General features: G+C 34.6%; 1 protein-coding gene across 6 annotated transcripts in view; it reads left to right on the top strand.

Annotated features, from left to right (window-relative positions):
- GABRB2 (gamma-aminobutyric acid type A receptor subunit beta2) overlaps positions 1–24,185 on the top strand; it is a 250,025-nt gene that overhangs the window by 4,470 nt on the left and 221,370 nt on the right. The window lies entirely within an intron of this gene.

The following is a 24,185-nucleotide window of genomic DNA, read 5'->3' on the forward strand; positions in this document are numbered from 1 at the left end:
TGGCAAGTGTCCCAGATACCCCCCTTACTTGGGCCATTTCTCCAGTGACTTTTCTACCCTGTGTTTTTGATGTTTTTCCCTTTGGAAAAGTCCCTTTAGAAAGGCACAGCTGAATGTAAGATGCCAGTGTTACTTTCAATCCTGATAGCACACAGCACCTTTAATGATTGTGTTGTGGCGTGGTTGTGCCTAGAAATGTGACCCACTCTTAAAGCAGAGGGTGTAGTGTGTAAGGTTTTATGCAAAACTTCTAAGCCAGCCATGAGGACTTGAAAGTTAGGACATTTATTGATTAACTCAAGAGAGCCGAAGAGCTCGGGGGTGGGCATGCTCTCAACATTACACAATTTTCACATCCCAAGAATTCAAATAAAAAGGAAGCTCAAATAACCAGCTTAGTTCCTATACACTGTCCAGAGATAGGTGATAATCCTGAGATATCACAAGATTATGAAATGTCTTATGACTACTCCAGGAAATATTGAACTGTTTCAGTATGTTTTAGTGGCATATATTTTCCAATATTCTAATTATTGGGAAAGATTTATCATATAGAATATAAACACAGACAAAAGACAATATTGGATGATTTAGGCTCGCAGATTCCCCATACAATATGAAAATCCCCTGTGTGTGTAGAGAATATTTATTTCTTGGGAAAATATTTAATTTCTCAGATATGTGAATATTCACTTTTATGGTATTTTAGAGGTCTTTCATCAGTTTCTATTTTGAGTTTTACCATAAAAATAAAAAATTTCCTATTGTGGGTACCTCCTAAGTCCCAAGTAGTTAAATCTAAGTTGTGTTGCTGAAAACTAAGGAATATAGAAATCAGGTGTGGTTCTGTGTATCATACATGGGGTTGAATTAGACTCCTCTCTTTTGCATTTTGATTTATTTATGCTCGTTTCTACTCCAAAGTTTTATCTTAGCACTTCCCTCTTTAGAGCATCACAAACTTTTTTTGGGGGGAAAAATTAAGAAATATTTAGAACCCGAAGAGACAATGATGAGATGATTAGAAGTTGCTGCAATAGGTTAAAGAACTTAGATGTATTATTTCCCCAAATTGTTTAGAGTAGTAGAAGCTTGTGAGTTTTTTCTCCTTCTTAAGTTTTGTGCATTTTTTACCTGCATGTAGCATTTTGGAGAGGTATCTTAGCTGGACACAATGCCAAGACCTGCTAGTCAAAATACAGATCCAGCTAAGGCGAGGTGTCATCTGTTAGAGCTATTTACTGTTGTTGAAAAATCATGGGATGTTGAAAGTGCAAAAACAAATGTCAGGTTGTAAATAGGACAGTATTGCAGCATTAATGATTAGAACCTAGTGTTAAAAATTCCAGGGCAGATTCCTTTCTTAGCCTACTGCTAACACACATGGACTTGTCCAGACACATTTCTATTTGTTGAAAAATTAACACTTATTTCAGCTAGCAATCATAGTGACTTTAATCCTTCAAAGATAAATTTTGTGATGTATGTTATTATTTTTTGAAATATCGTTTTTGATTTGGTTATTTGATTTGAAGCAACAGATGGGAAATTTCATCACTGATGTCTAAATAAAATAAGATGTTTATGGCATATTGCTCCCTGTATACAGGTCTAAAAGGGCTAGAATTTTTTGATTAGATTCAGTTCTGAAAGAATGGTTGATTGATTATTTAAGTGAAACTTCAAAATTCATTGATACATGTGTTTCTTCTTCATTATCCTTTGTGGTCTGCGGCCTCTGGTTATTGCAACTTTCTTTTTATTATAGCAAATCTTCTTTTGAAGAATGCCAGACACCAGACCATTAAAGTTGTCCTCGAATTATTTGCACTGAAAGGAAAGAGGCTTATGTCAATGTGGTGTTCCTGGTAACTGACAATGATAGAAAGACCCTGAAGTGAGTCAGAATTCTTGAATACTAGTTCTGCTTCTGCTGCTTAGTCATCCTGAGGGAATTCACAGCCAGACTGGGTTCAATTTCCTCACCTGTTAAAGAGGAAGATTAGTCCCGTTTTACCCATCTCAGGTGACTACTGGAATTAATAAAATGACACATGTGAAAGTATCGGTGTCCTATGAACATAGCTTGATGTAGAAGAGTGAATATCAAGAGAGCCTGTGTCCCCTCCAGCTACTGCCCTGAGTGTACTTGGGTCAGTAACGTACATTACTGGGTCTCAGTTTCCTTATGTTTGAGATGAAAGAGGACATATTAAGTTGATTTCCAACTCATAGTTACACATCTCTGGTTTGGTTTATTATAACAGTTCTGTTGGGTACAAAGAAATTCCACGAAAACGTGGAAATCCAGCATCCATGTAAGGAAAAGGCAGAAATCCAAAATGGCGTGCAGTTGTGAGTTCTTGCTCAGGAAGGTGGTGATGGTCTCTGGGCTATGTGATTCAGGTGACTGTCGGCCCAAGGAAGATCTTTGGAAGAACGTGATCTCAATTAGAATGCTCCTGAGCAGGAAGCTTAGCTTTAGAATGAAATATTTTTAGATGTCTTGGTTAAATTGGCAGGAATCTTTTTTGTTAAGATTCTTTGATGAAAAGTGCATTTTAAGATCCAAAATTGGCTTTGAGGATTATGAACTGAAATAGCTCTCTCTTCATTTAAAGCAAATTCTTCTCCATCTTGAAACAACACATTTGCCAACCAAAGAGTGAAGCAATATTTTACTTTTGAGGAAAGAGTTCTAGTAAACACATAACAAATTACCTTTTTATGGAATGGCGAATGGAGAAAAGTGCTGCCTTTTTTTTTTTTTTAACAGATGTTTTCTTGCATCACCAGCTGCACGGTTTAAAATTCAGTTCAACACGAATCCTTATTTAGTGGTTACTATGATTCGGCCATGTGCTAGGCCTTGTGGACAGAGAAGTGAACAAGATCAACTTGTCTGTCCCCTGACCTCATGAAACTTAGTATCTAGCTATTCACTATTTTCAATTCTACTGAAGGTTCCTACTGTACTTATGCTTAGCATGTCTTACCTTTTCCCTAAAACTTTTTCTGAGCAGCCAATTGAGTACCTAGTGGTCTGTATCTCCCATGGGTTCTTTTGTCACTTGTTGATTTCACCATTCATTTGTTATTTGTTATTTCAAGTCACCTTATGTGTTACATATTTATTCTGCCTTCCTAATTCATGTTTATAAAATCATATGGACAATGTTATAGTATCTCTCCCCATGTTGTTTGTCTCTATATACAATATTTGGTTGAGTGTTTGACTCCTGGCAAATGCCAAAAATATTGAGTGAACTGTTTGTTTCCATAGCAGTAATTTGTTATTATTCACTAGACACTATACCATATATGTGGAGAAATAGAGCATAGAATCATAGGCCTCAAATTCAAGGCATTCACTGTTTAAATCAGCCAATGCAGAAAGAATCACATTGTAGGATCCTAAGTGCTTTGGAAGAGGAAATAGACAGAGCATATTGGGAGTACAGAATACTGAGGTATTTACGTAGAAATGATTAGGTGAAGATGGGGAGTCAGAGGTCTATGGATAGATATTCCTAGCAGAAAGAAAGGCATATAGGAGAATAAGGCAGAGGAAAAATAAATTGGGTTAGAGACTTGCAAATATCTTAAAATAGCTGGAGTTGGGAGTGGGATTGAGGAGGTGTTGAGTTGGTGTTGAGGTCATAGGTGGTGATCAAATTATGATGATCATTCTTATGGCTTGCTGAAGACTTTAATATGTGTTCTAAAGGCTGTAGGGACCCAAGAAAGGACATCAACAGGGGAATCACATGAACAGATTCACTCTTCAGGAAGATGCTTCTGAGGTATGGAGGGTGGAGCAAGACCTAAGGTTGGGAGATGAGATGAAAACCCACTGCCACAATCCGGGAAAGACTGATGAACTAAGGCAGAAATGTAAAGGAGAAGATATAAAATCAGGGCATTTACAAGGTAGAAGCGACAGTTCTTGGAGAAGCCCAAGTTTCTGGTGGTGTCATTTATTGTCATTTATTTGTGTTGAGGTGGGGGGATGGGAAGAAGCATGCAAATAGACAGTTCAATTTGGGAAATGCTGTCTATCCTAGACACACGGAATTTCTGAATGGAGATAAACAGTAGGTGATTGGAAAGTACAGGTCTAGAGCCAAGTAAGAAGTCATTACTAGAGAGGTGAACTTGGACATCATCAGCATATAAGTGGTACTTATAACTATAGGAATGGATAAAATTAAAAAGAGAAAGTGAGGAGACAGCTAGAAATGGAGATATGGTGAGCACTGTAGTTTCAGTGGTGAAACACTAACAAGGAGTTCACGAAGGAGATGAGTAAGCAGCTAAGCGGCCGTCAGAGAGTGAGCAGGAGAACCTGCAGATAGCAATGTCTCCGAAGCTGAGGCACAGGACAGGTTAAAAAAGAGGCAAAGGGCCAGCTGTGTGAGATGCCACAATGATCGGCTGCGGTAAGTCTGAGACTTGTCCTCCAGATGGAGTAACAGGAGCTCATTGGTAAAATGTAAATCGTAGCAAGAGGAGTTTTAGTGGTTGACGACCACACTTTTGAAAAGTTCGGATCTGAAGTGAGGTGGGGAGAGGGCACTTGATCAAAGGAGTCATCTGTGATTTGGAGAAGTATCCTTTAGAGGGGGCAGGTTGCAGATACAAAGCAGGAGTACGGTGGCGTAGTGGGACAGGAAACTAGAGGCCTCCTTGATTGAAGACTTCTATATTCTCTATGACTTGGGAGACAATTCCTATTGAGATTAGAGGAGGGTAAAATTGGCTGCCTTGGAGAGTGGGCAAATGAGGTAACTCAGCACATATTGAAGGATAGTCAGGAAGCATGAAGCATGGTGAAGGGAGTGTGACCACAGACCGGCTTAATTCTAAACCAATTATCCTTAGAGGCTCTCCTACCCAATCTTAACAAGCTGTTGTGTTCTCTTCTTTTACTTCTCCTCCTCTCCCTTCTCTTTCCTCTGGCCTCCTCCTGCCCAACATTTTCTACCTTCTTCATAACACTAATTTTATAAAATAATTATAGCTATGGCTTATTGAGTCCTGAACTCGTGCAGGTGTTCTGTTGACATGCATCTCATCCAATCCTCCTATATAAAGAGTGAGATGGCTTCCACCAACCTATTTACAAAAGAGGAACCTGAGGCCCAGAGAGGTTAACTGATTTGACCAAGGTCACACAGCTAGCAATAACTACACATCCCTCAATTTTAGCCATCAGTTATACTGTACGTTTAAATGTAGAAGGCCTCATTTTAAAAATTCATTTCCATTCCTTGAGGACCCTGTTTTCTTGTAGTTGTTGGTTTTTATTCTTGTTTTTTTGGAAACAATAGGTGGGTCAGATAAACTAATCCTTTCTAGGATGTTACATTTACTCCTGACCTTTCCACCTTGAAAAATATCTTAATTTCATTCAAATGATTTTTTTCAAGTAGGTACGTCATTCAGTGTGCATGAAATATAAGACGTGGTCCACATCCTTAAGAAACTTATATTACATTTATTATACATGTATTACATTTATTTATATTACATTTATTGAGCACAATTTAAACCAAGCAATACAGGAAGATTTATATAAGATTGTGAAGACTTGAGGATATTGCTTGTGTCATAATTTATTTCATTACGAATGGGTGCTGTTTAAGTTGTCTAATAATTTTCCTATTGCTTCAGCAGAATCTGGCAGAGAACCATTAAGGCCAATCATTGTCAAGAAATTTTGGCTGGTATACACTCCAGAATTGTAAACTGTCTCAGTAGTTTTAGGCTGTGGGTGGATACTGTGTGAAAAGAACACACTCTTTCCCTATTTTTCCTTTATTAAGACCACAGTTTCAATTGTACTTCTTTCCATTGAGAACACATTTTTGTGATTTCTGGTACATTATTCCTACAAATAATTCTCTTAAAGATAGTTGAGTTTTTTTCTTCTCTTCTCCTATCTTTTCTTCCTCCACCCCACATAATATAAATGTTTCATTATAAAGATTATATCTCTAAAAAATTTATTCCTCTATTTTAAAACAACTATGACACTTGATATTGACACTTTATAAATTTATGTCTCTTGGTTTACTCTTAGGGCAAATCCTTTGCTGTTGCCTTGTGGGTACCCTGAACAGTGCTCTTGCTTGACTGTGGCATGAAATGAAGATCTGAATATAGGCTTACTCTGCAAGAGAGGGCAGGCAAGGGAAGTAGCTCAAGTTTCATATTTTAGAAGTGTATCATGTGTGCTTCAGTGCCCTCCCCACCCCCACCCCCACTCAAATGATTAAATGGTCATGGGCATTCCTATAAGAATGTAAATCAGAGTAACTGTTTATCTCAACTTTGGGAGGAGGGGCTCAATCTTAGGGGAGGGCACTGACTGAAGGTTTTTTAGTCATTCTGTAGCAGGGTTTCTTAATCTCGGCACTATTGGCATTTTGGGACAGAGAATTCTGTGTTGTGAGGAGGCTAGAGCATCCTTGGCCTCTACCTACCAGATGCCAGAGGTATCCATGCAGTTCTGAAAATCGAAACTGTTTCCAGAAATTTCTAAATGTGGCCTGGGGGGCAAAATTGTCCCCAGATGAGAACCACTGGTGTAAAGAATGGTGGTGTGCTTTTGTCTCCAAGTAACTAGAGTAGAGAAGGAATTTTCTGATTGAGTAATGGATTTTGTGCTTAATTGCCATTTTCATTTATGTTTGATGGTACATTGTGACAAAACCAATTTTAAAATACCAACAAACATCAAAAGCTAAAATTATTGACATCCCCATCACTTCGTTAAAACTGTTTTAATTTGCCTATATTACCTTCTGGTTCTTCTCTGTTTGCTTATTGATATTTTACACATTACACTTAGTTATTTTGTAGAGAGAATTTTAAGTCTACATTTTCACTTAAGAGACCATGAGTATTTTTACAGTTTTACGCTTTCATTAAAAAATACACATTTCTACTCCCACCAATATAAATTGGTGTGTATTTTTTCATGATCTTACAAATGTGTGAGTGTATTGACATTTTCTTTTTTATTCATTCTGCATTTTTCAAAAAAGATTTTTAAAATATATATAAAATATGTATTTTATAATTTATTATATTTATTATAATTTATATAATATATAGATTATTAGTCAAAATGCTAGCTATAGGTTAGTTGAAAATAAACATATTTGCTTTTACTTATGCACTATTAACAGTAATATATAAATCACCTACAAAACAGAGAACTTGATTTAAATGCCATATAAATGGAAAAAATTTTTAAAGTTTTATATATCAACTTGAGTCGTATTTACACAGTTATTCTTTACTCTGTTTCTGTCCTCTTACTACTCAGTTTTTCAAAAATCAGTTTATATTTTGGGTGACATGAAAACACTTGGAAACAGATGGTTAAAAGAGGAATAAGAAATAAGATGATAATGAGTTTTTAAAAGATACAAACACAAGATTTATATGTTGCTTCCAGTTGTGCATTTTATTTGCAAAATATATATTTTATTAAACAAGAAGAGAAGTGGGTTTATATTATTCTGTCCCTATTTATATGGAAAAATATGGGGATGTCTTAGGCCACTGGCTCTTGCTGATGCTCATTTTGTTAACATTCTATCAGCGTTTTATTGCCGAGGCTCATTTTCCTTGCTCTATAATTTGGCACCCACCTACCTGCCAAGAGGTCTTAACTTAGAAGTAATTGTATGGGCAATTGAGGATAAAATAACTTCTCTCCTAACACAATAGCAACAATTAAATTAATGAAGTTTTTAAGGTGAATCTACATGTATCTTAGAAAAATGATGTATAAGTAAGCTATGAAAGAAGATCAGGGATTTTGTGGTGTGCAAATGCATGGAGAATGTCTGTGTGTATCCTCAGTGCCTAGGGCAATGCCTGGCAATTAGTAGATGCTCAACAAATATGGATTGAATGAACTTGTTGAAGAGGTAGTTGAAGGACTGCAGTATATCAGGTTACCAAGAAGTATTTATCAATTGCTAACTTAACCAGCACTACGCCAGATAGGTTGGATTGTGGAAGGATATGAAATGGTTCTTACACAGGGGCCAAGGCTCTCTCTAGAGCTGAGAAGGATTATTCTTATTAACTGAAGAGGGAGGTGAGAGTTGCTGGAAAGAAGAGTGTTGGGATGTGGTGTTGGAGAGCGGTGTATCTGTCAGGTAGAGGAATCAAAATAAAAGGTTGAGAACTAAGTTTTGACAGTGATTCTCAGACTTTGCTATGTAATAGAATCATCTGAGTCTAGTGTTAGTATTCATATTATCCAGAAGCTGATTCAGTAGCTATGGGATGGGGTTCAGGAATCTGCATGTTTAAAAGCGCTCTATATGATTTGACACATATTATCTGAGGGGCGGTCTTTGAGGAACAGCAATTTTACAGTGAAGTTGTAATCACTAATAAAGAAATTTGATAACTGTCTGGTTTCTAGTTATAATATGGGTTTTTGTGATTGTAAAGATCTAAGTGGTCAGAGTGGGTGAGATTTGTAGAAGAAGACGTCATGGAAGAAGGAGAGTTGAATTGGGCAAAAAGGATCAGTGCAATTCGAATAGATGGAAAATAAGGAGAACAGTCTTGTGGGAGGGTGTGGTGGGGTGTAGACAGCATGAAGAAAGCTATTGCATGTTAGCAATAATAATATTGCAAAAATAAAATTTAGAGTGCGTATGGCTATCTCACTTAATGCTCACAAAAATCCTATGAGCTAGGTAATAAAGTATTATCATTCTCTTTTACCAATGTAGAAACTAAGAACTAGAGGGATTATATAATTTCTAAGATTGCACAACCAATTTAATTGGATAGGAATGGTAGGGTGCATATGTAGGGTATGAATATATAGGGTGAAGTTTAATTGCATAGGACCTTGACAGCTGTGCAGAGGAGACACTGAAATTTCTTGAGTAGATGCTATGACATGATAAAAGAGTCTTGGGCATCTTCACAAGAATAAAGTGGAATACTGGGGACCTTTACTAAGGGTAAGTATGAGAAAGTTGAAAACCATTTTCCAGCACCGATTTGTATTTTTCTACCTTTGGAAACTCCACACTAATTTGATTGAAACAAATGATGAAAATAATCATAATTCTATATTTAGAAAGGTTGGACAAAGTTTGTGAAATGGGGCGATGGATGAGCACTTGACACATTGTTTAATACTATGAAGAAATTGATAATAGTTGCATCAGTTATTTAGTTTTAAGATGTCTGAAAAATATCAGAAATACTGATATTATAATATACATTTCAGGATACTGTGATATGTCTATTCCTTCCTCGTTAAGAAAGATAGCTATGTGATTGGTGTTTAGTAGCAGAATTACACATTGACATGGACGTAAAACACCCCTGAAATAGCTTCCTACAAATTATTTATGGCCGCCTAATTATAATTCTTGAAGTATATACTTAAACTTAAGGTCTCAGTGATTAAGCCTCTTGAGATTGCTCCTCTAAGGATCAGTAATTTACTGCTTAATTGGTGCAAGACCATCAAATCAAAATTTTAAAAACATGTTTACCTACTGACTTTTATATGCCTCTCTCTTAATTAAATGTGTTTCCAAAAAGTCACTTTTTAGTCTGCTATTTTATTTTGCATAGAGATGACAGTTGCATTATGAAAAGTGAACTTCTGTCTACTTAACTTGCTTGATAAATGCATATTTATTTATTTATCTATGCAGTAATATGTAATGTACATTATCAAACGTATCCAAAATAGAAAGTTAAAGAGGATTTGATAAAAACATATATAAGCAAGCTATAATATTTTCATTTCATACTCACCTTGACACTGCTTTAGAGTTTTGCATTTCCCATGAAAATAAGAGTACAGTGGATACTAATGGAAAACAGACTAAAGTCTGGTTTTTTTCTGCATATCATTCTTCTAATGGGAAATATTAGGTAGTAGGGTTTGTAATATAGATAATACAAAGGTGATTCCTGTTCTCTATGGAAACAGTCCTGTTATTTCTACCTTGCAACTTCTAAAGCATCAACAGAAAAAGTAGTGTTTTAGAGAATGTGCTCTTCATTGCTTTGAGGAGGGAGCATTTGTTTTGAAATAATCATTGGATCTTCCTGCTTCTTAGGACTACAAGTTAACTGGATTGACAAAGGACTTTCTGATCAGACAACTGGATTTCAAACAAATATACAAAGATCATCTTTAAAAATTGTCAGTTTTTGTGAGGGCGTTGACATTTCATTGACTATAGATTTTTCAAGCAATAGTTTTTAACATTAATCTGAAATGAAATGATTTGTAGGCCATTCTAAAGAGTATCATAAAATAGGAAGCAGAGATATGAAAGAGTTTTAAATATAAGTGAGTAGGTGACAATTATTAGATTGTAAAATCTAATCACCATTGCGTGTAGTTATCATTGTTGAAGACACAAGGCTCCAAAAATGAAATTTAAGACTTTTTCTCTTTGTTTTTCTTGACCTATAAAGAAACTTCCAGACTTATTTTGTAAATACATATTTCCATTTCTTTTGCCAAATGAGCATTTGAGTTAGTAGACTGAAGATCTCTTGAAGTGTTCTCTGGTCGATAGTTGTATAAATCATTCTTCTTTCAAGCACTGTTAAGCCAACACTCTCTTTCGACATTGGTGGGGCTGATCTGCTAGGTTGTGTAAATTTGCCTCTGGCTTATGTGTTAGAAGAATGCTCATAAGTGTTTACTTGCATCACATTAGTATGCCTGTGTGGCCAACCATTTTTTTCAACAGAATTTACTAGAGAAGGATACTCTTGTTATTTTAAAAGTCATAATATTTTAAGTACTTGCCAAATTTACATATGAAACAGCTATAGAATTATGGACCACAAGAAAAACAAAGAATTCCCATATTTCCTTCACGTTTTTGCATGCTTTATTTTAGACTTCAGGTTTTGGGGACCAAGTTCTGTTCTGTAAGAAATCTGAATAAAATCATTTGCCAGTTGCTTTTCACAAAGTAATATTTTCTGGCAAATATATTATTCCCTGGTTATTTGGGAAGGTCAGCTATCATTTTAATATCTTAATTGCTCAATTTCTAACACCACAAAACTCTTCTTATCTATTTAATGAGCCAGCTTTGAGAACCACATTATAAAATGGCTTTATCTTGTTATTTTACCAAACTGACTGTGATCATTACAGGTAGAACACTTAGGTGGAAATTTGTTGTAATGGAACTTTCTTTCCTTAGGATGCTTTAGGTAAAGTGACGAATGTTATGAATGTTTCCTGGTTGTAAAATTCCCAGATTTGGACAAAATACCTCTTAATGGTTTATGCTGTCATTTAAGAAAATAGTCAAAATCCTGGAACTCCAGGTTTCCCATTTTGTTGTTGTTTTAGTGCATAGTGCAGCCCTTGCCAGAACAAACCTGATTAAACCAAATGCTACTTAATGCTGTGGGGCTTTAAAGAGAGAGAGGGAGACAGATAGACCCAGAGAGGAAGACGAGAGAGGGATAAACATATGTGGTTCCTGTCTGTGAGGAGTGTGTAATGCATCTTCAATAGTTGAGAAAGAGAAGAAGGCCTTTTTTACATAGTAGCTGGATTTTGTTTAGTATAAATGAATATTATGTAAAATATGAAGCAAGAGTTTGCCATGTAAGGATGTGTATATAATCAGGGACTGTCCTTTGGAATTTACATGATATGTAATCAACAATATCCAAGTACATGTGGATTCTCTTTGTTCTTTTAAACATTTGATAGTTTATAAACAAATAATTTAAAAAGGTGATTGAAAAACAGGATTTGAAAAATTGCATTATACTTTTGACATATAACTGGGATATATTTTATTATGATTAATAACACTACTGAAAATTACTGCCATTTATTGAGAAACTTCTATGAAATGAATTGTAGTTTTTCAATGATTTCATATTTAATGCTTGAAAACTCTATGAAGTAGCATCACATTTTACAGATGGGTAAACTGAGAGAAGATTTCTGTGAGTTAAACCTATTAGAATCAAGACAATACAACCTTCCTTTATTTCACAGCTAGATAATGCTAGGACTAGAATTTGAGTCTGAATTGTCCTCCATCACATTTATTGTGTTTTGCTCAAGTTAAAGGAAGGGGAAGTTGAAAAAATTGAATGGACCTGCCTCCCTCATCATCTCCCTAAATGATTGTTAATATTCCACATTCCAGCTCCCCAGATGACTTTTGGGAAATTTGCAAAAACCAAACAAATAGAACGTAAAGAATAAAATCCGTAATATACAAAAGAAGTCTAAGTCATTTAGAGATTAATTAAAATAATAGTTATCACTTTCAGCATCATTAGAGTTTGTGGATAAATTGAAGTTTATCATTTACTTTTTTCTTGGTTGTTATAAATCATGTTTCATCAGTGGGGAATGAATTCAATTCTTGGTCAAAACAAAAAGCTGCTCTGAAAGAAAGTATATGGTTATCCTGAGAATTAAGAAGAAAATTAAATTTTGACTCAATTTGATGAGAGACTTTTAGAACCAGGAAATTATCAGCCCTTCATATCTTTCTTGTTATTTTAATGAGGTGGTACATGTCTCAGAATACTCAGTAAAATGATGATTAGCATTTGTGTGAAATAATGATTGTGATGTATTTCAGGTCAATCCAAAAACTTCAGTTTGAATACATTTCTGTTCCTCAAGAATGGGAAAAATTTGTGGCTTAAACAAAATATTTCTAATCTCTTTTCTTTTTTTCTACTTTATAGAATATATAACTGGGTTGATAAAACTTAGGGATAAAAGTAGGCCAGGTATAGCATATATATATAAAAACTATATATTTATATATTAATATATGAATGGATAGAATTTTTAAATAATTGCTAAGTTCTGTATTTCTTTTGAAAGCAAACAATCCTTGGACTAAAATATGCTATTGCATGTTATTAAGAGATTACCTCTATAGTTATTGTGAAAAGGTCAGTATTTATATCAAAAGCAGGGCCTGGGAAGTTCTGGGTTTGTCCTGAATTTGTCACTGATGATAAAACCTTGGTCAAATTTCTTAAATTCTGGTCTGGAGTTTCTATATTTGGAAATGAAGGAAATTAAATGAAGGATTTAAGGTAACATGCAACTGTTTGTTATGTTTGCTCTGTAAAGCAGGTAAATTTGTCATATAATTTTGTTAGGAGTTTTCAATTTTTTAATCTGAGTTGTTTTATTACTTATTTCTGTGCATTATATAAAAATCAATAATAAAATAAATTATAATGAAAAGTGAAGATCTCAACTAATGCCATCACCCAGAAATGAATATTATTAGCTAATGATTGCTAAACCTCAAGACTTCTTGGGAATTCACATGCATGTGCATGAAATATAATCAGATAGTATTATATATTATGTTTTATAATATGATTTCTGCACTTAACATTTTGTGCACAACTTTTGATGCCATCTAAAATTTTTCTGCAACATAATATCCAATGACTGCATAGAATTTCATTGTATGGCTGCACCATATTTATTAAATCAATCCTTTGTTCATGGACATTATGATTATTTGGGGGATTTTTACTATTATGAACTAAACTGTATTAAACATTTCTGTGTATTCATATTTGATGCTCTTGTAAAATTATTTCCCTTGTAAATTCTTAGAAGTGAATTCTTACTGGAACCCAGAGCATGTTCATTGTAGATATTGATACATATTACAAAGCTATGCTTCTTTTAAAAAAGTGCTAAATTATATTCGCACTACCCAGTGTATGAGAGTTCCATTTGCACACACACAGATCAGTCCTGGGTATCTCCCTCAGTATGTTCATTCCTTTGACCTTTGCTAATCTGTTAGGTGAAATTGATGATTTCCTTGATTAATTAAAATTTTTATTCCCAGGTAACTATCTCAAATACTTTTGTGTTTATAGGCCATTTGTAGTGCTTCTTTCTGAATTGTCTTTTCATGTCATTTATTGATTTTTTTTTCTATTGAAGGATTCAATTTTTTTCTTACTGATTTGTCGGAGCTTCTTCTATATTAAGGCTCTTAACCCTTTGTCATATATTGCAAACATTTCCTTGTGTAATAACTTTGTGAATAATATTCTTTTAATGTCCAGAAGATTTATATTTGTATGTACTAAAATACATTATGGATTTTGATCTTTGTTTTCAGACTTTGAAAAGTCTTGTCCACCCAAGATTAAAAAAAAAATATTTAAGTGATCTTTCAGTATTTTAGGTAGTTTTTCACATAAATATTAAATCCATTTAGAATATATTTTAGAGTAAGTTCTAAAGCAAGAATATGAATAGACAGGATAGATAGGTAGATGTCACAATAACGTTTAATGAAATAATCTGTCTATTCCCTAATGATTTGAAATGTTGTCTTTATCATATAGGAAATCTTATATGGCCTAAGTCTTTGCTTTTACTCTGTAATTTGCCTCATTAATATTTTTCTACATTTTTGTGCCAGCAACATTTGGTTTTAATTATTCCAGCTTTAAATGTCAAGACAAATCTTCCACACTGAGATATCACCTCATATCTGTTAGAGCAGCTGTTATCAAAAAGACAGGAGAGGGTGCTGGCCCCTTGGCTGAGTGGTTAAAGTTCCACGTGCTCCACTTTGGTGGCCTGGGTTCGTGGGTTTGGATCCTGGGTGGACCTACTCCACTCATCAGCCATGCTGTGGCAGCATCCCACATACAAAGTAGGGGACGACTGGCACAGATGTTAGCTCAGGGCTAATCTTTCTCAAGCAAAAAAAGAGGAGGATTGGCAATGGAGGTTAGATCAGGGCAAATCTTCCTCACATACAAAAATTAATAACAATAATAATAATAATAAAAGACAAGAAATAACAAGTGGTGATAATGTGGAAAAAAGGGAACCTTTGTGTGCTGGTGAGAATGCAAATTGGTGCAGCCACTATGGAAACAGTCTGAGGTTTCCGCAAAAAATTAAAAATATAACTGCCATATGACCCAGCAATTCCACTTTTGGATATTTACACAAAGAAAATGAAAACACTAACTCAAAAAGGTATATGCACCCCTATGTTCATTGCAGCATTATTTACAATAGTCAAGATGTGGAAACAATCTAACTGTCCATCAATGGGTGAGAAGATAAAGAAAATGTGGTATGTGTGTATACACACACGCACACACACACGCACACACACACGCACACACACACACAATGGAATATTATTCAGCCATAAAAAAAGAATGAAATCTTGCCATTTGCGACAACATGGATGGAACTGAGGGCATTATTCTAGGTGACATAAGTCAGACAGAGAAAGACAAGTACCATATGACCTCATGTATATGTAAAATCTAAACAAACAAACAAACAAACAAACCAAAGAAACAAAATAATCCCACAACAGTGAACTCACAGATACAGAGAACAAACAGATGGTTGCCAGAGGCAGGGGGCCGGGGGTGGGAGAAATAGGTGAAGGAGGTCAAAAGGTACAAACTTGTAATTATAAGATAAATAAGTCATGGGGACGTAATGTATAGCATGGTGACTATAGTTAGTAATACTATATTGCATATTTGAAAGTTGCTAAGAAAGTAGATCTTAAAAATTTTCATCACAAGAAAGAAATTTTTCTGTGTTGTGATGGATGTTAACTAGTCTTATTGTGGTGATCATTTGACAATATATACAAATATCAAATCATCATGTTGTACACCTGAAACTAATATAATGTTCTACGTCAATTATAACTCAAAAAACAGACGAATCTCTCCTCATTATGTTTATACTTAATTATACTTAACCATTATTATATAGTTATGCTTTCATATAATCTTTAAATTTTGGCAAATTAAAAAAATGGAACTAGTATTTAGGTTGTAATTGCACTGAAATTTATTGAGGAATTTGGAAGGAAATTTCCTTCTTAGCAGTGTTGGTTCTTCCTGTTGAAGAACATACTATGTCTTGCCATTTATACGTATTCTTTTATGTCCTCCCATAAAACTTTACAGTTTTCTCCATGTAAGTCTCGCAGATTTCTTGTTAAATTTATTCCCACAGGCCTTCCATAATTCTTTTTAAATTTATTCTTCAGCACTTTACAGTTTTTATAGTTATTGTGAATGAGATTTTTATATCCAATGCTTATTTTTGATTCTTGGCCAAAAGAACAAATGCCATATAACCATTTGAGAAGGGGTATCTTTTAACTTTACAACTCAGGGTACCATTTCCATTTCAATTTATGCATGAGGAGCCTTGAGTGTCACTAACATATTTGAAATGTATAAGTAGAAACATTGTGCACGTTTTTGCAGTTTGTTAGAGTCCTAATCAATGTAAACATTTAAAAAATGATTGTTTTCTTTCAACTTCAATCTTCTCCGACATAGGATTCAGTTACTTGGCCTCATAGAACCACATGAATTACCACTGAGGACATAGTTTCAAAATTCCTTCTATTCCTTTAACCTTGTTGAATAAAGTTTAGATTTATAGCGATAGTGTCTACTTAACATATCTCCTTTTATCTTGCACATTATAAACCTTATGAAAATAAGAAAACTTTTTGGAATAGTAAGCCAAATTGTCATCATGTGCTACATCTAAACTCTGGTGTCCATTACTTGAAGTGTGAACAATTTAATTACAAATAGCTGATGAGGGGCTATTTCATGTTGAGAATAATTACAACCAGAGAGTAAAACAGTGTAATTGACATTGTGTGAATATTGCCACAGATCCCTGTTTCAGAGGGAAGACCTGGCTGATTTTAAAAGTAAATCTGATCATGACTTTCATCCACAGACTTGATCACCAAAGACTGAGAACCATAAAAGCTTTCCTATGGTAGTCTAGGTTCTTAATTGTTTTGACCATTTTAAATACACTGACTTGTCAATCTGCTTTGCCGAACGGTTTTGTCAGGTAGAATCCTTCAGCTAAGAATGGTAGAGTTGTGCATGAAGTTTGAGATTTTTAGAAAATATCTCAAAAAATTCACAAAAGTTTAGAAAAAATATACCATATACATTTTAGGGGATTTAGTGACTCCTTAGTTAAATTTAACTTTTGTGTTGGTTAAGTCAGATGTGCCTTAGAGAAAAAGCAAAAGCTCAGAAATTGTAGGAGAAAAGAATTTCTATAAACTAGTCCAACATTGTCAATAGCATACAGTATTTGGTTGTCACACACACATATATAATATAAAACTGAGTATGAAATGGTTACTTTTTTTCCTATTTAAGTTATCACCCTCAGGTCTAATTGTTTAATACTGGTAGACTTAAGTTAGATGCATTAATAGACTGAAATATAATGTAAAATAGCAATGCCACATACATCAGCTTGAAAAGACTGTACATCCTTCGACAGGAAGATATGCTTCCCGTAACTCAATATAGGCAAACTAAAACAAAGTGGAATTCTGCGCTATTTTGCCTGAGCTCACTGAATACACATTTCATATGTAAAATGAAATGTCTATACTAGATGAATGTTTTTGCATTTAAGTATTGATAAGCTATATTTCACTGAATTCAGACTTCTGATTGATGTATCAAGAGAGGCTTGGTCTTTTGACAACTATGTCTTGGTTCTGTGTATTTTTATTAAAAATACAGATATAATGCCATCATAAATAGAATTCTTACTACAGAGCATTGAAGGGAATTTGATTCTAATGGAATATAGATTTATTTCCCCTTCTAAAAGATAATTATGAAATTTTATCTTCAAAGATATACTTTAGAATATTTTTTTTTAAACTGGATTTTAATGAGACATGTGTTTGATGATTGTGCTCATCTCTTTTGGCTAGTGTTAGCCAAAAGATTGTTATATTTTAGAGCAGGAGTAAACCAAATATGACTGGCTGCCTATTTTTATAAACTATTCTTGGAACATACCCATGCCCATTTGGTTACATTTTATCTGTATCTGCTTTTGCCCTGTAACGGCAGAGTTTAGTAGTTACAACAGAGACCATATGGCCTGTAAAGTCCAAAATATTTACTGTGGGATCATTACAGAGAAAAAGTTTTCTAACCTTTGTTTTAGAGAGTAAGTAAAAGGTGAAATATAAAGTACTTTGGATATAAAATGAAGGAAGATGTAGCATATGGAATGGCATATCATTACTTGGTTTTCTTGTTTACATATCTGTTAGGACTTTACCTGAATGAGAGATGGTTCAAACTAAATTAGAATGTGTTGAAGGTGTGATTTCATGGAGAAATACATTTTTGTCAATTAATTGAGGTTATGAAAAGCATAAAAAGAGAAACATATTTGGTATTAAGATTGGAATAGTTATAGAAAATAATGAGGCTCTTTGTCTCATATTAATTATTCTTAGAATTGCTCTTCATCTATCATAGTTTTAAAAAAGAGAATGACATAGGGGCCAGCTCAGTGGTGCAGCAGTGAAGTTCGCACATTCTGCTTCGACAGCCTGGAGTTCACTGGTTCGGATCCTGGGTGTGGACCTACGCATCACTTGTCAGGCCATGCTGTGGTAGGAGTCCCACATATAAAGTAAAGGAAGATGAACACAGATGTTAGCTCAGAGCCAGTCTTCCCCAGCAAAAAGAGGAGGATTGGTGGCAGATGTTAGCTCAGGGCTAATCTTCCTCAAAAAAAAAAAAAAAATAAGAGAGAGAGAGTGATAGTAACATATGTTCAGATTTGTTTGGTAGGAAATTTATGAGTTGTATGACCTAATAATGTATGGATGCTTTTGAGAAGATTAATATATTGTTAATATAAGAATTAGAATCAAAAAAATCTTTTCTATTCTTGGTCCTTAAAAGTTTTGCTCTACTGAGAAATAACCCCATAGCCCATTAGATTGTACTTCCTGAGGTCAGGATTGTGACTATTCCAACCACAGCCAAGTCCAGCTCAAAAAGAGCCTGACTCATGGCAGTTACATTAAGAAATGAATTAAACCAATGTTAGAATAACCTATAATCCTTTTATTAGTGCTCTTTGCTCTTAAGAAGTTGTAGCACAACAAAATTATAGTTTTTGTTCAGAAGTTTTTGTCTTTGTTTACAATCAACCTGCAATTTTTATTCAAGAGTGTTTTGGTTGATTTTCAGAATTTGCTCTGGAAGTCATCGTACAACATTATCACAGTAGTCCTACAGTTATGTAATGTTCTGCATATCAATAGAGATGACAGTAAGATACACGGAACTCTTGAAAGAATGCTTCCCCAGTTGACATCTTTAGGCAGATAGCATTCACTTCTGAAGTTTGTACACTGAAATGATGGCTAGGATTAACAACTAAAGCAAAGAGCAGAGCTAAGCAGGACTACCAGATTGTACGTAAAGTGAGGTATCAGTGTTGTGACTTAACACTTAATAAATATGCCATAATATTTCAGATGCAAGAAGAGCAGGAAAATTGACAATGAATTAATTTAGCCTATCAGATAAATAAGCCAAGTTTTAACTTCAGTCCTTGAACATCTTTATTAACATTGAGTGTCTTTGAAATTGGTTGAAATGTATTTAAAGAACAGAATGAAACACAATCTGTTTTTTATTGCTTGATTGGAACTAAATGCATTTGGTTGTTACTTCTCCAACTGGTGGAAATGTAGTTTTCTTTCTTAAAAGTGATAAAGGCAGGTTTACTTGTGAAAATCTGTAGGATGTGTGTGTGGGGGTTCTGATGTTTTATAAACACTGGTAGCATTTTACAGTAGTTGACGATCTAGGCCATGGAATCTTGGCTCTTCCATTTACTAGCTGTGTAATGTGGTCCAAATTACTTATTTCATTAAATTATCACCTTTATCATCTATAGAATAGGAATAATAATTATTATTCCTTAAACCTTAAAATATTATTCTAAAAATTAAATGATTTAATATACATGGAAGGTTTAGTAAAATTCTTTACACATAATAAATCTTAATAAATAATATCTATGAATAATATTAGTGAACAAACATACACATAAATTTAATTTGATATGATGCCACAAGACTCCTGACACATTTGTGACTTTAGTTTATACATGATAGACATCAAATCCAGGATAATGATACCTGAAGAGTACATGGTCACTAAATTCTATATGGTAGAAAGGAATCCTAGGGCACTGAGATAGGATTCAAGAGACCTATATTCTAAATCTGATTCACCTACCCACTAGTGTGTGATCTCCATTAAGTCACTTTTTTCCTCTTTGGGCCATAGTTACATTTCTGCTGGGAGGTGGGAATGGATTGGGTTAATATATTCTTCAAGTTCGGAAATCCTGAAAACCTTTGAGTCTAAAAAAATTTTTTAAGTAGATATTTTTATTTCTAAATTGTTAAATTTGCAACCAAAGTTGGAAAGAACTAAGAAAGAAAACAAAAAGACAGCATTGCTTATTAGGTCAGAAAAGGAGCTGACAAACTGTAGTTGTGTTGATTATCAGAAAATGTGCTTCTTTCCAACGGAATATTTTGCAATGGTTTTGCAGAATAAGCACTTTCCTAATTCTGTAGAGCTTTAGGGGTATAATCCTCCCAAGGTATTCTGTCTGCAGGAGAGAGCTATGAAGTTGTTAGAGCTAACATTTCTATATGCTAATATCTGTTCATATTTCTGAGAAGAATTTTATTGAAAAGCTAAAATACAAGACAAGACACCAACTCGATGCTCAGCTCTTTCCAGAGGTAGCTTTCTTTCTGAATAAAATGTGTCTAATCTTAAACGTGTGATAACACTTAGGGAGCTATTAAATGTATATGAGTCTAACAAGAACTTTATGTTCAAAAGACAAAGATCCAAGGTTCATGTGCAGAAAATGAGACCCTTGTTATTGGAAATAGCATGAGATTTCACCTTGGGAAATGCAGATACTCTACAACATGGCTTTATGGCTTCTATTTGCCTTCTATGATGGAAGAAAATAAAAGAACTGACTGTTCAGCTTAGTAATGCTAGACAGACAACTCGGTCTTCTCTGATTCATCTGGAAGTCATTTCCAAGGTCATTCTCAGAGTGTGAAAAATAGTAAAATAAAATACAAGTGTTCAGAAAACGTGACCCTTCCTACCTTCAAAGTTTGATTTATCTGATTTATCTGCTTTGCTGAGACAGAAATTTAAGATTTTGACATCACAGAGTTGCTCGTGTCTCTGCCTCCATAGTTTGGTTTAGATATGGTCTTTCAACATGCATTATGATCCATTACTTTTTTTAACTTTGTTATGCGCTGCCAAGGCTGTTTCCTGGCTGAGTATAAATACTTCTAACAATGATAACAGCAATACTAACATTTTTACCACATTTGAGGATTCTAAAAGCACTTTAATACAATCTACCTCATTTGATCCTCCCACAATTTCTAGGAGGTGAACATGACAAATGTTTGTGTTTCTTTCCTTCTTCCCTCCTACCCTCCCTCCCTCCCTTCCTCTCTTTCTTTCTTTATCTTTTTCAAAAATAAAATCCAGAGACATTAAGCGACTTATTAATACTTAGTGATATGGTTAAATAGTAGAATTTCAAGTAGAACCCTGATTTTACAGACTCAAATCCAGGGCTGTATTTACTAATTCACGAAGCAGGTTAGTTGAAGCATAATGACAGAAAAGATTTTTTAAGGTATTAAGAAAGAGTGTTGGAGGCTTTGGTACCATGGATAAGGTACTCGGAACAAGCACCAAATACATTCCTTTAAAGAGCCGATAAACCTAATAGTTAATCCAAAAGAAGCAACTTGGATTTGCTAAGCATCATTTCATTTTAATGCCCTGGGTAATCTCAGGAAACCACTAAAACCAATGGTCCTCCAGCTTTTCTGTCCCCAAGAGATTTGTCTAGATTTGAAGACTTGCTACACTCAAGCATCGTAAATCATGGACGTTCCTACCCACAGCCAACAAGGTAGACCTCCTGCAGACAATCCCCCAGAATCAGGAAATATGATTTGTTATAGCTGTTTTCTGAGACAGTGTATTGCAGCATCTGTTGATTGTTTGGCAACTTTATTGATCATTGTGGTCGAAGGTGGCAAGATGCAATAAGGAGTTTAGCCATGCTCCTCTTTTGTTAATTTCACAAAGACAAATATCCTTTATCGGTGGTCCTAGAGCCCATACCAAAACAACAGAGCTTCTCCCCTGAGACTAGCCAGGGTACCAACTTTCGTAGGATGTACTCATTCTTGCGGAACAGTTTCATAGTGCACGGTCTGGACACAAACGAACTGCATTAACATCTCGAGCATGTGTGAACTTAGGCACGTTACTGATTTTGGATCCTCCTTTTCCTAATCTGTACAATGAAGTAAGTCTTCCCCTGGAGTTATTGAAGATTAAATATGATAATTTCTTTAATTTTTTAGTATACTTCCTATGTAAAGAAACCTTCATTAAAAATCAGCTTTGATAGATATGAATGTTGGCTATCACCTTATGTCAAAAGGGACACTACTCCCAAAGAAGCGATGGAAAAAAGGGATGAAAAGTGGGCAGCTGGCAACTGAATATTAAGAATTTGAACAGACTCAAATAAGTAAAAGAATCCTTCATTTTGCACAAAATCCTTCCATTTTGTAACCATGTAGTTTCATGAAGATTTGTTCTTTGATAAATTAAAGCATACCAATAAAAATTAGCAAAGCAAAAGGGCATCTAACAGTTCACTAAGTCCACATCTCTTTGTTTTATGATAAAAGAGGTGAGCATCAATTAGGTAAGTGTTCAAGGTTATAGGTGACACAAGATGAGTACTCTGACATCCGGCTTTTGCAAGCCAGTCCTCCCTGCGTGCTATTAGAGGCAGCTGCAGAAATTTCTAATTATACAACTCACATAATCTCCTGACCAGGTGAGAGGCTTGATTATTTTTTTTTTAAGTTGCTAGGAACTTTTCCTCTTACCTTTAATGTCCTTATATTTCACGTGGTGGTAAGTTATTCTAAAAGCAAGTTGCTAAGGCCCATTTTAGTGAAAAGTCTCCTATCAACTCTGGCTAAAGAGGGATGATCAACAATAGAAAAGAGAACTATAGAAAGAAAATATGATCATGGTGTTAGATACCATTTTAAAAAAAGTCAAACATATTTTCTACTCCACTTTGACCTTACTTTGCCTATTGGAAAGATTTCTTAGACTCAACTTTAAATCGCAAGATTTGTAGATTTAAAAAACAAAATGCAGAATGACTTGCAACATTTCATCTTTCCTCACCTTTGTTCACTTTAAATCATTTTTTTGTCATCTTAAATTGAGATATCTTTTATTTTAGTTTCCCGTAATAATGTCGCTTGGATTTTTCTGAATTTAGTCCTATTCTTTTAATCTTCATTTCCTTTAGTAATTATGAACCATTTATTGATAGTCTTTATGATTTATTTAATTAGTGCCTCAACCTTTGATGAGACTTACATGTAACAGGATTCTTTAAAAACAGTGAACTTCTCTAACATGAAAACATTTTTATCACAACTACATTTGTTGAATCCTGAAGGTTTCAACGTGTGGCTTTATTGGTTTTCCCTTCATCAGTAGCTATTGGGTGAGCACCCTTAATGGTAGAATGATTCTTAGAAGGGTAGGTACATAGAAGAGAAATCAAAATCTTCCTGCATAAATTCATGGGTGTGTTTCTGGAAAATATGCTCCTGTTCAAGAAGGGTTGATGACTTAGTGTCAACCAAATATAATCACTGTACTTCTGAACAAAGCAGCTTTGAATTGCAAGATAATTGACATGAACATATGGTGAGTGCACTCCGTGAGTCTATATGTGTGGCGTGGATCGATTTCTAGTCTCTTTTTAAAGTGTTATCACTTCAGCTGTGACTCATGGTCTCCAGAAGGAAACCTCTGACCTGCCTATTCATCTCTTTTCTAGTATGTGCTAAAGGGCATAGCCATTTCAAAACAGTGACATCCAAACTTAACCTTTTTTTTACAGACTCTGACATGGCCCTCGGAACATGTTCATTACCACTTCATAAATTCTGCCCTGAAGCTCCATACTGTTCGTTGTTGACTTTATAAAGCTCAAAGGTGGTTGTTGTTAGATTGGTGCCTAAGAAACCAACACTACGCTTTCCACAGTGATTTGTTTCAAGAGTTAATAAATTCCACCTTGAAGTAAATTTGATATTGCAGTTTAGGTCAATAGCTTTTGTTATAGGTATGACACACAGAATTCTGATTTAGTTTAT

The sequence above is a fragment of the Equus caballus genome, chromosome 14 (genome assembly GCF_041296265.1).
Source record: "Equus caballus isolate H_3958 breed thoroughbred chromosome 14, TB-T2T, whole genome shotgun sequence".
In the NCBI taxonomy this organism is placed as follows: Eukaryota; Metazoa; Chordata; class Mammalia; order Perissodactyla; family Equidae; genus Equus; species Equus caballus.